Below are 15,061 nucleotides of genomic sequence, written 5' to 3'. Positions count from 1 at the left end.
ACTTATAAGCATTGAGTTATAGATAGCTGCCGTAGTGAGGATATGGCGCTGTGCTCAGCCTTGAGAGGGTTATAGGAAGCTATACAGAGATTATGCATCAATTAGTATGGCTTCCCAATGCTTCCGGTGTCCTGTTTGTAAACAACAGCACATGGCCGGTCACGTGGTCATCACGTCATGAGTGTCAATGAACTTGGCCGGGGTCAATGATCTCGGGTGCTGACTCAGCACAAAAATGCTGACGCCATGGTTTAGTACCCCCTTTGCTATACTACTAGCAGACGAAAATTGAACTGAACCTACTTTCATCTTTTCTTTACATAGTCCTAGATATAAATTAAGTACGAGTTTTGTGCACAGACAAAATGATCATTTATACAGATATATGTCTACCCCTCAGTCCCGTTTTCTGATATGAGGTGAGATGAACTTACGACTTTTTACGGCCGGATGCCCTTCTTGACGCCAAGCTCAGTTAAAAAGTTGAAGAAATTAATGATAGTGAACGAAATTGGATAATGAGGAGGAAGGAATCGACTGTGGCCTAGGAATAGGAACTGCCCCAGCATTTGCCTGAAAGTGAAAAAGGAGAAACAAACACACACAATCTAGTACCCCGAGCGTAGAGCTTCGCTCCACCACCGAAGCGCGTTAAAACGCGCGGCCATTTCGCTAAGTACTTTACAGATACTGTACATTAACGTTCTGCTGGTAGTAAAATCTCTCTTTTCATGATCATACTTCTAACGACGGTTATACAGCAGCCTTTCACAACTACATTCATCGTAGTGGGGGGGGGGGGGGGGGGGGAAGGTGAATTTTCAGACTATCGCAACAGTATTTCCGAATATGTATTTATTTTCTATTTGCTTTACGTCGCACCGACACAGATAGGTCTTATGGCGACGATGGGATACGAAAGGCTTAGGAATGGGAAGGAAGCGCCGTGGCTTAATAAAGATACAGCCCCAACATTTGCTTCATGTGAAAATGGGAAACCACGGAAAACCATCTTCAGGGCAGCTGACAGTGGGGTTCGAACCCACCATCTCCCGGATGCAAGCTCACAGCTGCGCGCCCCTAACCGCACGGTCAACACGTCCGCTATGTAAATTATTGATAGAAAAAGTGGATTGATAAGAACTAAACAAGAGAAATGTATTCTGCTAAAATAACTTTCTTAAATCGTGATACTATTATACCCCGGGGCTATGAAGGTGACGGTGGGCGGTAGGCGTCTCTCGTGGGACGTGAACTGCATGTGGAGGGACACGATAGCCGTGTGATATTGACACTGACTTTTCACCAAGGCGGCTGTGGTTAAAATCCCGGCTAATGAAAGTGGTACTTTTTAGTTAGGCATATTCTTGAGGTTCGGTACTGTGACTATGATCACGCGTAAAACTACAAGCTTGCTTGCAAACTGCGTGTCCCTGAAGTGGAGGAACTGTATCGTGCGAGTAGCAGAAATGTATGAGGCAGAACAAACATACGAACGTTTCGCACTTGGGTCACAGGAATTAACCATACGTTGTTAAAACCTCACGACTCAACCGGAAATCCAACCCGAAATCCCTCGACGCAAAATCCAGAACGTTGACAATTCAGCCGAACGTGCTATAACGCTAATAAGACAATTGATCCGGCCATTTGCAATAATCCAATGTAACTCAATAGTGTCTTAATTACATATGTAAGAAATAACAGTAATAGTTTATATATACTTTGGGTTAAATAGAAAATGATAGTAGTGAAAGACCTGCATGTCTCACGGTACTCAATAATGGAACACGAAGCCCCTGATCAATTGCATCATTATTTTAAATTATCCCCAACAAAAGTAACCAACAAATCACTCATAATGTTGCACACACACACCAATGAAGTACACAGGAAACTATAATGTATCCAGCAATCATATAATTCGTTTTCTAAGTTTCAAAATAATTACAAAATAATAAGTACGCGTATTAACTTAATTACCAGTAACTGTCATAAAACGCGGCATTTTCACTAGGACTAGGATATGGTAAACATTCCCTGCAATGTCGCTAGTCGTGTTACATCGACATAATTGAGCAGATCAATTACCACAGCTTTCACTTGAAATTCTGAGAATTTACAGCAGTCATTTCACGGCAATTGTTCCATAACGCAGGATGTTTAAAGAGCCAGGCCATCGAAACAGGAGACATAGGATATAGAATACGAAACGTAACTTGAAGATAATAGAGAAGACTGAAATGAGTCGCATTTCGTAGAATATTCAACATCAAGACTGACTTAAAGATATCACAACTTGAAAACAGAAGTAAATAATTATCATTTTAATTTTCTTTACCAGGCTGAGTGGTTCAGCCGGAAAACACTGGTCTTCTGAGCCTGATTTGGCGGGTTCGATCGCAGCTCAGTCTCGTGGTATTTGAAGGTGCTCAAATACAACAGCCTTGTGTCAGTGGATTTACTGGGACGTAAAAGAATTCCCACGAGTCCGGATCCTCAGCTGAAATGTCACCGTTGCGGCCTTCGCTTCCGAGGGCTTCGGGTTTGATTATCGGCTGGGTCGAGGAGTTAAACCGCGTATTCCTCTGGCTCGGGGACTGGGTGTTTCTGTTTGTCTTAGTGCACATCTCTTTACTTACACACAACACACAACATACCACATTACCAGCCACCACAAAAGAGAACAAATAAATCTCTCCACGTAGGGTTGGCGTTAGGAGGGTATTCGGCCGTAAAACTCCGCCAAATCCGGCCGCAACATATTGGGAAAATGAACCTCCGCTTTTCCGATAATCGCCCAAAACATTAGTTAGAGGAACGTAAAACCAATAATAATAATAATAATAATAATATATTCGTTTACGGCCATTAGAGACCACGTTGGATAACAATTACATGTTTCTGGAAGCCTTCCCCACAGCCCAGAACTTCGGCATCCTCTCTCTGGCAGCCTGTCTTCTTTCTTCCGTCCACCCACGTTTAAGTTTTGGTTCGTCATGGAATCCCTGAAATCTGTCGATCACTGACCTAAACTTTGTTCGGTTTGAGATGTCTTCTGAATTTAGTCCCACCTGTCTGAGATCCTTTCTCACCTCCCTGAACCATTTGTCCGACACTTTAGGTCTGCTGTCTAGTACTGTGAAAATCCTTTTCGTTAGTCTCTTCTCATCCATTCTAAATAAATGCCCATAGAATTTAAGTCTCCGTTTTCTCATGGACTCAGCCTTTCATTGTCTCGGTAAAGTTCTTCCCTTCCTCGCAGCCTATACTGTCCATCCACAATCTTTGGACCCATTATTTTGCGAAGAATCTTTCTTTCAAATTTCTCAGCTTCTCTCAGTCCCGCTTTTCCTGTCATTTGGAGGCATTCACTAGCATACAGACATTCCGTTTTAATCACTGTATTGTAGTGCCTTAGTTTAGCTCGTCTGGAGATGGTTTTCTTCTTGTATATAGGATATGTTCTACGAAAAGCCGCAGCCATTTTCTCCCGTCTGGTGTTGTTTGCTTCTCTTTCATTTGTTTTCAATTGCACTATTTCACCCAAATACTTAAAGCTATCAACTCTTTCTATTTTACCGTGTTCTGTCTTCAGGTACCGAGGGGCTGTTTTGATGTTTGTTATATATTTAGTTTTTTCGAAAGAAATCTGTAGTCCTGCTTTTTCTGCTTGTAGTTTTAGTACATTCAGCTGTTCTATTGCTGTGTCAGTATTCCTAGATAGCAGCGCAACGTCATCAGCAAAGGCAAGGCAATTAATCATGATACCACTTTTTGACCCTCCAATGTATACTTGGTTAAGTAATCCTTTTCTGTCCAGTTCTTTTTCCCACTCCCGGATAATCTTCTCCAACACACAGTTGAAAAGAATTGGTGACATCCATCACCCTGCCTGACTCCTGTTTTAATTTCGAACTGCTTGGAGTTCTCTCCCATGAACTTAACTTTCGAATGTGTCCCAGTTAAAGTCTGCTTAATAATTGCTATTCCACTAATATATTGAATAGCACTTCCCTGTCGACTGAATCATACGCCTTTTTGAAGTCTACAAAAACGACTACCAGATCCTTTGAGAGATGATTCTCTAGTACACCTTTCACACTCCAGATCTGATCAACGCACGATCTTCCCTTCCTAAATCCCGCCTGATACTCGCCTAGTTGGTGATCCACTTGTTCCACAAGTCTCCTCTGTAGTGCTTTAGAGAGTGTCTTATAAGTTACAGGTGTGATGGAAATGCCGCGGTAGTTGTTAGGATCTGCTCTATCACCTTTTTTGTGTAGAGGATGAATGATAGCATTTTTCCAATCTTCAGGGATTACCTCAATTTCCCACATCTTTTCCATTTCTCGCCTTAAAATTGTCATTGCGATTTCTCCACCACTTTTTAGCATCTCTGCTGTGACAGAGTCTTCCCCTGCAGTTTTGTTGTTCTTTAAGTCTGTAATTATTTCACGGAGTTCTTTTTCGTCAGGGGGTATTGAGTTTTCATTCCGTTGCTTTGGATCCTCTTTTGGCCATTTATTTTTAGGTTTTTCACAGTTCAACAATTTATACGTCCCACTACCTACTTTTGCGGTTTTTGAAGACGCCGAGGTGCCAGAATTTTGTCCCGCGGAAGTTCTTTTACGTGCCGGTAAATCTACCAAAACGGGCCTGACATATTTGAGCACTTTCAAATACTGCCGGACTGAGAATTATTTTTAATTTCATTTAACGGCTTATATTCGAATTTCGGTGTAGAAAAATGAAGATGATCATTTAGACAATAAAAGTAATCCAGGAATAAGAACAATACAGTATAATAAAATGTCATCGAATGATTCATTCAGATTACGTATTACCTTAGGCCAGGTGTGGCAAACTCATCATATGTAGAGGACCGATTCGACTGATATATTTAGCTCCAAGGGCCGCACAGCAAAATGTGAAGACTAAATATTCAGGTTTTCCGTATTTGTTTACTGGATATATAATGTATTATCCGGACAACAAAAATATCACAACATACGGAATAAATACATTTGTCACGTAATTATCATTACTGCAATTTTACAATTTTGCTATATATCTGTAACAAACTACATATTTTATATAAATAGGAATTGTGTAGAGGACAGAGTAAACACTTCTTATTACTGTTTAAAACATTTCTTATTATTGTTTACTTGAGACTTAACACTTTTTTTATAAACCAGACCTTCAATATCAGCCACTTGATTTTGTGATAATGTCACTTTCATGATGGAGGATAATGTTGTCTTGATCTGCAAGTAGTTTTGTTTGACTTCGTAAGTGAAAATAATTGGGCACAGAGATAGATAGATAGATAGATAGATAGATAGATAGATAGATAGATAGATAGATCCAAGCGTTGCTAGTATTCTCGCTGCAAACAGGCGCATTTCAGAGTACTGGCTTGGCCAATAAGGATGAAACAGAGAACTCAATTTCAGTGAACTTGTTTTTCAACACAGCGTCACATTATATCTCAGCTAGTTCAATTTGCATGTTGCTGTCGGCCTTCTGAACATCGAAGGAGAATAGATCACTGAACAAAGAGAAATCATCTTCAGACGATTTGAGCCTTTTGTATTTTATGCAGTCGTATTAAATGTATTTTTTTAAATTCAAAAGTGGGGCGGGGGACGCATTTCACAAGCATGGGGCCGCGTGTTTGAAATACCTGCCTTAGGCTAACGCCACAAAATGAGAAATTATAGAACAGCTAGAAAATAGTATGTGAAGGAAGGTCATTACACAATATCTAGGAATACAATGGAACGTTACTACGTTAAATAACGTCAGTTACACAGAAGTAGAATCCAGGTAAATTCAGCCATGTGAAACTAGGAAAATCAAATAATAGAGAAGACTGTAAAAATTGATTACATCATGAAGAGAAATACACTTAAGAAATTCCAGCTGCTGAACAATACGAATAATGTAGAGACGATGGAGCACTTAAATGCAAACGCGTCGACGTGAGGTTTTTAGACAACTACTATACTTTCTACTTGGGTTTTGATATAACGTATAATGATTCTCGACTGTGTTTTACTATAGCGCCTGTGGCACGAGAGCTTGAGTCTTAGTCCGAGTCAAAATGGAAGAAGCGTTTTGGCTTTGAGATTCCAATCGGAACTGTTGTACCCAAGGGTGATGTGTTGTCGCGTTATCCCACCTGCTCAATGCGTTACACTCCACGGAAAACTTCACTGTGCTAAATATCTATAAAGCCACGGAAATGAGTGAGATAAGACTCCTGTACTCGGTAGTGAGTAGACACAAGACATGGATATCCCTAACAAAATAAAAGTTTTCTACCATTTTAAGATGAAAACCTTCATATTACTGTAGATTATATTGAAAAAGAAGGGCGTTCGTATTATGAAACAGTAACGGGAGTAGAAAGGAAAGAAGGATTAATCATTAGCCATTTTCTCTCATGAGAAAATTTCTATATGCTGTATTTCAATATTTCAGTTGCGAAATAAGCCAGTTTCAAACGCTAGTGTGAAATGCTATTACGTACGACGTAATAACTGGCTCTACGTCAGTCCATTCCTACAATTTCTAAGGGTCTGATATTATTAAAGTTCCATAAAGCCAATACTCTATACACGCAACTCAATAATTGTTCGCTCTGCTGTAAATAATTAAATCCGTGCAGTTTGTATTTACGACCGACACTGAGAGGAGAGTCGCTGGATTGCGTGCCAAAAGCCTGGATTCAATTCCAAACCTCTCCGCAGTGTTCATGCGGAGCCGGATCTTCAGGTAAAACCCTCTTCTTCTTTTCTTATCTGGTTCGAAAGAAATTTGCTTATACACATTTTCATGGAACATGTAACTGGTAATTTTATGGAGTCCAATGAGGCATACTTTAATGTTACTGCCAATATATTCCTATTTTAAATTAAACATCCTAAAGTGTGCCTATTTTCTATAAAAATACAAAATTCACAGTTTTAAAAAAAGCGTAGTGTTCTTCGAAGTGTTGGAAATGTCCGCAAAAATCAAGAATTGCAAGGCTTCGAGCTCAGCCCGAAAGCCTGCAGACTTAAGAGGCGAAGAAGGCTCTCTGCTGCTGTTATTGATTTTCTAGAACCAGGGCGCTATCTCCTTAAGTGTTCTCAGATAGGCTGAGGAGACCTCATATCGACCCTCAAATCCAGGTAAAAATCCCTGACCCGCCAAGAATTGAACTCAGGACCTCCGGATGAGAGGCAGGCACGCTACACCTGGCACCACAAGGAAATAAAATCTTAATTTAAACTTTCCATCAAAGGTATGTTGATAGGCATGAAAGTGGTTCATTTTTTCCTGAAAAACGGATCAAGATACAAAGATGCAAATTAAGCCTTAATTTGAAGTGCATTTGCTTACTGATGAAATAACAATACCTTTCTTAAACAAAGTTATAGATATAATTAAAATATTCCATTTGCATGCATATTCTGAGAATTTAAGAGCACAAAATTCTCTTCAAATGAGCGGATATGGATACTTGACGAGATGACTATGACATGCTGCTCGCTACACATTAAACCATTTCCGGAAGTGACGGCTGCTTCAAGTGCAGATTACGTAGATTACGTTTTACTTCCGTCAGCATTTAACCAAGTGTGGCAACAAAAGACCCACGCCACATTACACAAGTGAGGAAAGCAACGGGAAACTACCTCACTCCTCATTTCCCTAGTACGCCTCTTCAGTGATGCCTAGGCCATCTATGACAGCTGATGGCAGAGCTGTTGAGGATCCCACCAGCGGCATCGCTGACGGACTGAACATACATACATACATTACACAATCTAGGTGATTAATGACCACAGAGTTTTCCCGTCACACATGGCCGTACGCTCTATTCCGTTCTATTCCGAAATGGATGTTTGCGTAAGATGAGTGAGTGCATAGGCACTCTTAACTAATAAATCACCAAATACCAGCGACTTGGTAAACAATGCGCAGATAACGGGATAAATTTAAAAAAAGACTAAATGCACACACATAATTGTAGCCTGGAAGACCTAAAAGAGCTAAATGCCAAAATCTGTTTTTGTGAAGACTCAGTAAAAACGTTATAGTTTTGAATTATTTAGTTGCTTTAAATTCAAAAACATATTAACTTATATTATGGTTTTCTTGGAGGAAAAATGATTTTAATTTGGCACAAATGGAAAAGAGCTAAGCCTATGATGTTGAGAAATAATTGTGAACAAAAAGGGCTAGTTGATAAGGAACAATATTTATAACTGTCTTTAGGTGCCAATGTATATAAACATAGTCACACACAGATCCACATAATTAACTTTTTTTTTTTCAAAAAGAGAGAAAACAATCCTGAGATTTTATTTCACAGTTTCACTGCCCTGTTACAATAATCCATTGCCATCAATCAGCACTGAGAATTTGGACTTTATTTTCTTTCTTCAAATAAGGCAGTCTTTTTCAGGTCATTCCTCTTTGCCTTAGAAACTGGTACTGTTACAAGCAAACTTTCAAGAAGTAAAGATGAAATGGTTCGTTTTCGAATTTACTGCAGGGTTAAAACCATTGTGTATTTTCCAGTCCTCCATTTCACTAAACGAGTTTTTCGATTTTACTACTCTTGGAGCACTTGTACATATGTGAAGCCAGGCTGCTTTTGAATATATATATATATATCTTTTTTACGCGAAGCTGCTTTCTTGGAAGTCCAGAAACTTCTCTGACATATTCAGAATGCGGAATGGTACTGAAGGTCGTGCTGTTCTTATGACATGTAGAACATCTGTAACAACTTCCGTTTTGATGTTTTCCGTCGTTTCTCTATCTTGGTCTACAGCTTAGGGCCAAGAGCTTCTATAAATGCTTTACTTGTGCTTCGAACATCCATTCTAAACACAGAGAATCGCACAAACAGTACTCAGAAAACTAAACAGCCGATATAAAAAACGCAATCTCCGTACACGCCATGAAGGACCTTGGAGGGGTGGAAGGTAAAGGCTTCCACTATCCGTAACCTCGGCACTTAATGGGGCAGAGTGGTTGGTTCTACGCCCGGCCGCCTTTGTTCCCAGGAATGAGCCTGGTACTCATTTTTGGTGTAGGCTGAGTGAATCGCAGGACCATATGCACCTCCGGAAGTGGTAACCTCGTTTCTTAAATTTTTCGACTTCCTGACAGGAAATCGAACCCACGTACTTCCGGGTGAACCGAGCACGCCTTTTTGCCTCGGCCAGGCACCCCCTACTAAACAGGTGATGGTAAGTGAAAATGACTTAGGGTACATAGCTCTTTTCGAACTTACAAGCATAAAGGAGATACCACAAACACCATCTTGTGAGCAGTGTACAAGCTACTAGAAACAGCTATGTGCCTTAGTACATAGCTAGCGAAATCTAATTTTCATTAAAAATGGCACTTGAGCTTTCCCAGGCCCCAATTACTGTATAACACCTTTAGTTTCAAGGCCATACGGTCGAGAATTCAAAGATGCTAATACAAATATGCCTGATGAAAGCCAGGACCCTACTTTGCTGAGTTTGAATACAATGCTGCGTACGTTTCAATGAGTTCTCGCAGCTAGGGGCGGGTGGTAAATTCAACCAAACAAAAATTGCCGGCAATGAAATATTTAATTTTATATGTTCTAGAAACGCGAGGTTATTCGTGAAATGTGGATAGCCGGTGGCCGAAGAGGTGATACTTGGAATCCCATCACCTACACAATATGTTCGTCCTATTTCAAAGAAGAGGATTTCGAAAGAAAGTCTTCATTTGCGATTATGCGGTCGAGTGGACATCCGCCGCTCTTCAGCAGTATGGCCAATACATGGAAGTTGTGACACTTGCACGGAGATGGAATGTGTTGACATTTGCACGGAACGCCAAACATTCCTGGAAATTACTAAGCATGCGTATGTCAAACAGTGACAGTTGCACGGAGGCCCAAGGAGTATTGGAAAGTAGAAGCGAGGGAGAGGAATACTCACGGGATAGATAGATAGATAGATAGATAGATAGATAGATAGAAGCCTTTAGATTTCATTGCTACAGTTGATAACTGGTGAAAATAAGTGTTCCATGTTGAAATGGTGATAATTTTTCTACAGCTATGGAATTCACTAAGACCACCAAGTTGGAAGCCTTTGTTGATTTACAATGGACAACAGTGCATTATGGATTATAGCAATAAAAATCGACTGACTTATTACCGCGTAGATTTCAAGAAAAATAAATGTAAAGTAATAATAATAATAATAATAATAATAATAATAATAATAATAATAATAATAATAATAATAATAATAATAATAATTTAGTCCCGCTAACTACTTTTACGGTTTTCGGAGACGCCGAGGTGCCGAAGTTTTGCCCGCAGGAGTTCTTTTACGCGTCGTCAAATCTACTGACACGGGGCTGACGTATTTGAGCACCTTCAAATACCATCGGACTGAGCCAGGATCGAACATGCCAATTTGGGCCACTCGGCCCGGCTGTAAAGGAAAAGTAACAAGAAAAAGTAACATAGTTTTAGTCGAGACAAGTCATGTTTACAATCCGGTGAAACAGCAAATGAAATGAGAAAAAGCGTAGCCAGAAAACAAACAAACAAACAAACAAACAAACAAACAAACAAACAAAAAAGTGCGAGAAAAACAGAGAGTAGGATTTCAACAATTTACACCGAGGATGTAGGCCAGCTCTTCAATCGAGGATATGACACGTGCTGTACGTGTCTATTAATACCGGAGTATATGAAAATCGAGGCTCCATGCAAGTGTCACTCGGTGCAAATGTCATCATTCTACTTTTGCCTCACCAAGTACTGTTAGATAGAGTGAATGGCTCCGGGCAAGTATCACTCCGTCCAAATGTCACTCCAAGCACGTGTTCCAACAAATGATATTAGAACAAAGAGAAACACTGTACGCGGTACAGTAAAGTTAGATGACACCCTTGTAATAGAAGTACTTGAGAGAGAATAGTTCCACCCCTGCTGCTGCTGTTCGTTTTCTATACCAGTTAACTCCGCGTGGATAAAACAAAATGCGCTCTTTAATTGACTGAAGTAAGATACATATAATAAAATACCCCCATCCCCTCGTTCCGGATCGCCAGGAACTGGGGAGAGAGTAATCATTTATTGTAATCCAAATTATTTTGATACATGCGTTATTTTGTTACCTATACTATTTCTGATGGTGCTGGATCTTATGATGAAGAAGGCAATGAATCGCCGAAGAGGAATTCAATGGGGACTGACAGGCAGGTTGGAGGACTTGGACTTTGCGGATGACTTGTGTTTGCTAGCCAACAGTTTTAAGGATATGAAAGCAAAGCGGAATGATTTAAAAACCGAAGCATCAGAGGTGGGATTGAAGATAAATGGAAAGAAAACCAAGGAGATGCGCTATAATAACCGAAACAAGGCACTATTATTTTTAGGAAACCAAGAGATCGAACAAGCCAACCAGTTTTGCTACCTGGGAAGTATAGTCACCTCTGAGGGAGGAACTATGGAGGATATAGGAAATAGAATAAATAAGGCTAAAGGAGCATTTGCAATGCTGAGACCAATCTGGAAATCAAGGGAACTTAACACCTATACCAAACTACGCATCTTCAATACAAATGTCAAGTCAGTACTGCTCTATGGGTGTGAAACATGGAAGACTAACAAACAACTTCAAACATTTGTGAACAGAAGTTTGAGGAATATCCTGAGGATATGGTAGCCACAAGTAATCTCCAATTAAGAACTGTGGAAAAAAACCCATCAAACACCCATTGATATTGAGATGCGTCGTAGGAAATGGAAGTGGATCGGGCATATATTACGGCGAGATAAAGACAACATAGCAAGACAAGCCCTGGAATGGAACCCACAAGGTAGCAGGAGAAGAGGCAGACCAAGAAGCACATGGAGGAGGAGTGTAATAGCAGAAAGGATGGAGAAAGAAGGGAAGACCTGGAGAGAGATCAGGACGATGGCGCAGAACAGAGTCCGGTGGCGGAAGTTCATTGATGCCCTATGCTCCACTTAGGAGATACAGGAAATAAGTCAAGTAAGTCAAGTTATTTTGTTACAATTAATTTATCTATTACTACCTTAAATATTACATTTACGCCTACTCACTAATTACTCCCGATCTCTAAATTGTAGTTTCTAATATTTTTATTTTTGTCCTAGACGTTAGTATTGTTATATAGTCTAGAACAACGTGTACCTTAGTTCGTGTTGGTGCAAGTATTTATTTGCGACATTAGTCTGAACAATGTTATCCTTCGCTTACAATAGACATAATGTCTATTAATTGAATGACTGTATGAATGAACTGCCTGATTGGATTATATTGGGACACTCCATGAATGAATGAACCTCAATTCATGCATGCATGTAAAGATCTCTTTCCCAGTCACGGATAACCACCGGGAGAGAGCTTTTATTATTTGTGAATGAATGAATGAATGAATGAATGAATGAATGACTGACTGTTGAATTAATGAATTGCCTGATTAGATTGGATTTCATGAGTGGATGAAGTAAGATACATAATGTGCTCCATTGATTGAACCACGCTGAAAACAGGTCAAGCGCTTACACACACGTTCATATCAATATTGCGGTGTCGTTCGTTGCTGACTACAGCCAAGGAGCTGGACTTAAATTTTGTCCAAGCCATCTTTAACACCTTAAGTGCCACGTATGCAGTAAAAAAAAAATTCCATCCAGGCCATTCTTTCTTTTTTTACTATAGAGTATAAAATGGTGCACCTTATGACAGAAATGTACCTTTTAGTCACCTTGGGCCAAAATTGTAGTCATAACATTGTGTTGAAATTGTGGTGACACATTGGTCTCACGCGGCCACTGACACTACCTTCCAGCTGTATAGGCCGCGTGAGACCAATGTGTCACCACGTATCCTAGCACAGTTTTAACCTTCCTGACACACTGGTATACTACTAAAGAATTAAACTCTTATCTTTCGAACACTGAAATCTAATGGGAAGTATAATCCAACCGATGTTACTAAAAGGAAGTTAGCAAGAGGAAAGACAAGAGCCCGGGAAAGTAACACTGATGTGGTTGTTCAGAAATGGCACGATAAAAGAGACGTCTTAATTTTGACAACTAAACACACTGGTGAGATGGTCACTATTCAGAGGAGGGATGGTGAAGAGCAAAAACCACGCAGTGTTATAGAGTATAACAAATACAAACCGTACATTGATTTATCAGATCATAAAAAGAGCTAGAGTACTTCCCCGAGACGGAGTAAAATGGTACAAAAAATAGCTATAGAGATATTGATCGGCACAAGTATAGTAAATGCCATCTATATTTCCAATTAACTTGGGAATGAGAGCATATCTGTTACCCAGTTCAAAGAGGACATTGTTGAACAGTTAACAGGTACCGGTATCAAAAATTTTCACATTCCCTCACAAGTAGCAAAGAAACAGGTATTACCCCACCGACTGGAGGATGTAGGCCGGCAGGGAAGACAGACATGCAGTAATTGTTATGAAGAGATCCATCAGGAATCAAGAAGGCCATATGCCATGAGGAAGACTTTACAGTCTAAGTTCAAATGACCAACCTGTGAAATTTTCTTCTGTTTGGACTGTTTCTTCAAAGTGCACAGATTTGTAGTGTGATTGTGATTGTAAAACAGAGTTTGAATCATATTTCTTCAGAAAGTCTCATTTGTTATATTTTAAATTCATATGCAAAAAGTGTACCAATTTTGTGATGTGATTGCGAATGAGACAAAGTTACAAATATTTTTTCTGGAAAGTTCATGTAATTCTTTTGTCCTGTGTTTTCAATTTGTCTATAGACCTAGACCCTGATATGTTATAATGAACAATGAGTACACTATACAGTACAATATATTGTTATTTGTACACATGACACTGTCAGAAAACAATAAATAATGTCATAATTTATTTATTGTTGGTGATATATTACAGTGACGTACGGGCTACGTGGTGCCACATCGGACTCGCAAATGGACAGGCCAAGAATAGATTCATGACGTACTGGCCACCCAATTTCATTTAACATACGTTTACATGTCAAGTGTGATGACAGTATGGCACCAAGGGGCCTGAAACTTTGAGAGTGCGCGTGAGTCCACAGCGGACTCACGCGGCCCGAATGGCATTAAGCTCTGTGAGTCAACGTTGGTCTCACGTGGCACTCAAGGTGTTAAACGGCGACTCAGGCCGAGTAACCGAATAGGTTAGCTCAATGCGTTGTAGCATAGCCAGTTACAGTTGCTAAAAACAAGCTCTGTACTCGGAAGAGACGCGGGCTCGAATCCCTCGTCGGCTATCCTCGAAATGGTTTCCCGCGGTTTCCCATTTTCAACTCCAGGCAAATGCCGGGACGATACCTTTCTCAAAGCCACAGCCGCTTCCTTCCCATTTCTAGTCCGTACAGTTACGTCTACACCGATAGACAACACCCTCACGCAGCGGTAGGCCTACACGTAGCTCAACCCGCATGGGGTGTACCGAAAAAGCAGCTAAAGAACTTGCGAGCCGAACATGTTTTCGGACACTCCCGGCACCAAGAACCATACGCTAACAAAATAGGGCAAGTCTCTTCTCTTTGACGAAAAACAAAGATCTAAGGATATTCTCAGGATGGTTCTTTCTTTGACCTCTAGTTTCTGTAATAGTCTTGCTTCGTTGACGGTTAGGGTCTGCTCCATTCTGCCCTTCATGGTATAGTGTCTTATGATTTGCAATGATTGGTTTGGATTTATTTTGGTAAAACTTCTTGCACAGATTGTACGCTATAACCGTTCATTATTATTGTTATTATTATTATTATTATTATTATTATTATTATTATTTGGTTTATTGAATTTACTAAGGGAAATGGTCGGTAAATTTCCAAGTTCTTCGAAATAATTTTAGAAAAGACTAGGTAAACAAGAGCCTCCGTGGCTCAGGAGGCAGCGTGCCGGCCTCTCACCGCTGGGTTCCGTGGTTCAAATTCCGGTCACTCCATGTGAGATTTGTGCTGGACAAAGCGGAGGCGGGACAGGTTTTT

At 40.1% G+C, this 15,061-nt stretch overlaps 1 protein-coding gene across 4 annotated transcripts in view; it reads right to left on the bottom strand.

Annotated features, from left to right (window-relative positions):
- sbb (scribbler) overlaps positions 1-15,061 on the bottom strand; it is a 364,549-nt gene that overhangs the window by 126,945 nt on the left and 222,543 nt on the right. The window lies entirely within an intron of this gene.

Source organism: Anabrus simplex, chromosome 4 (assembly GCF_040414725.1).
Source record: "Anabrus simplex isolate iqAnaSimp1 chromosome 4, ASM4041472v1, whole genome shotgun sequence".
Lineage (NCBI taxonomy): Eukaryota > Metazoa > Arthropoda > Insecta > Orthoptera > Tettigoniidae > Anabrus > Anabrus simplex.
Note: the sequence above shows the minus strand (reverse complement) of the source record. Positions and strands in the feature narration are given on the sequence as shown.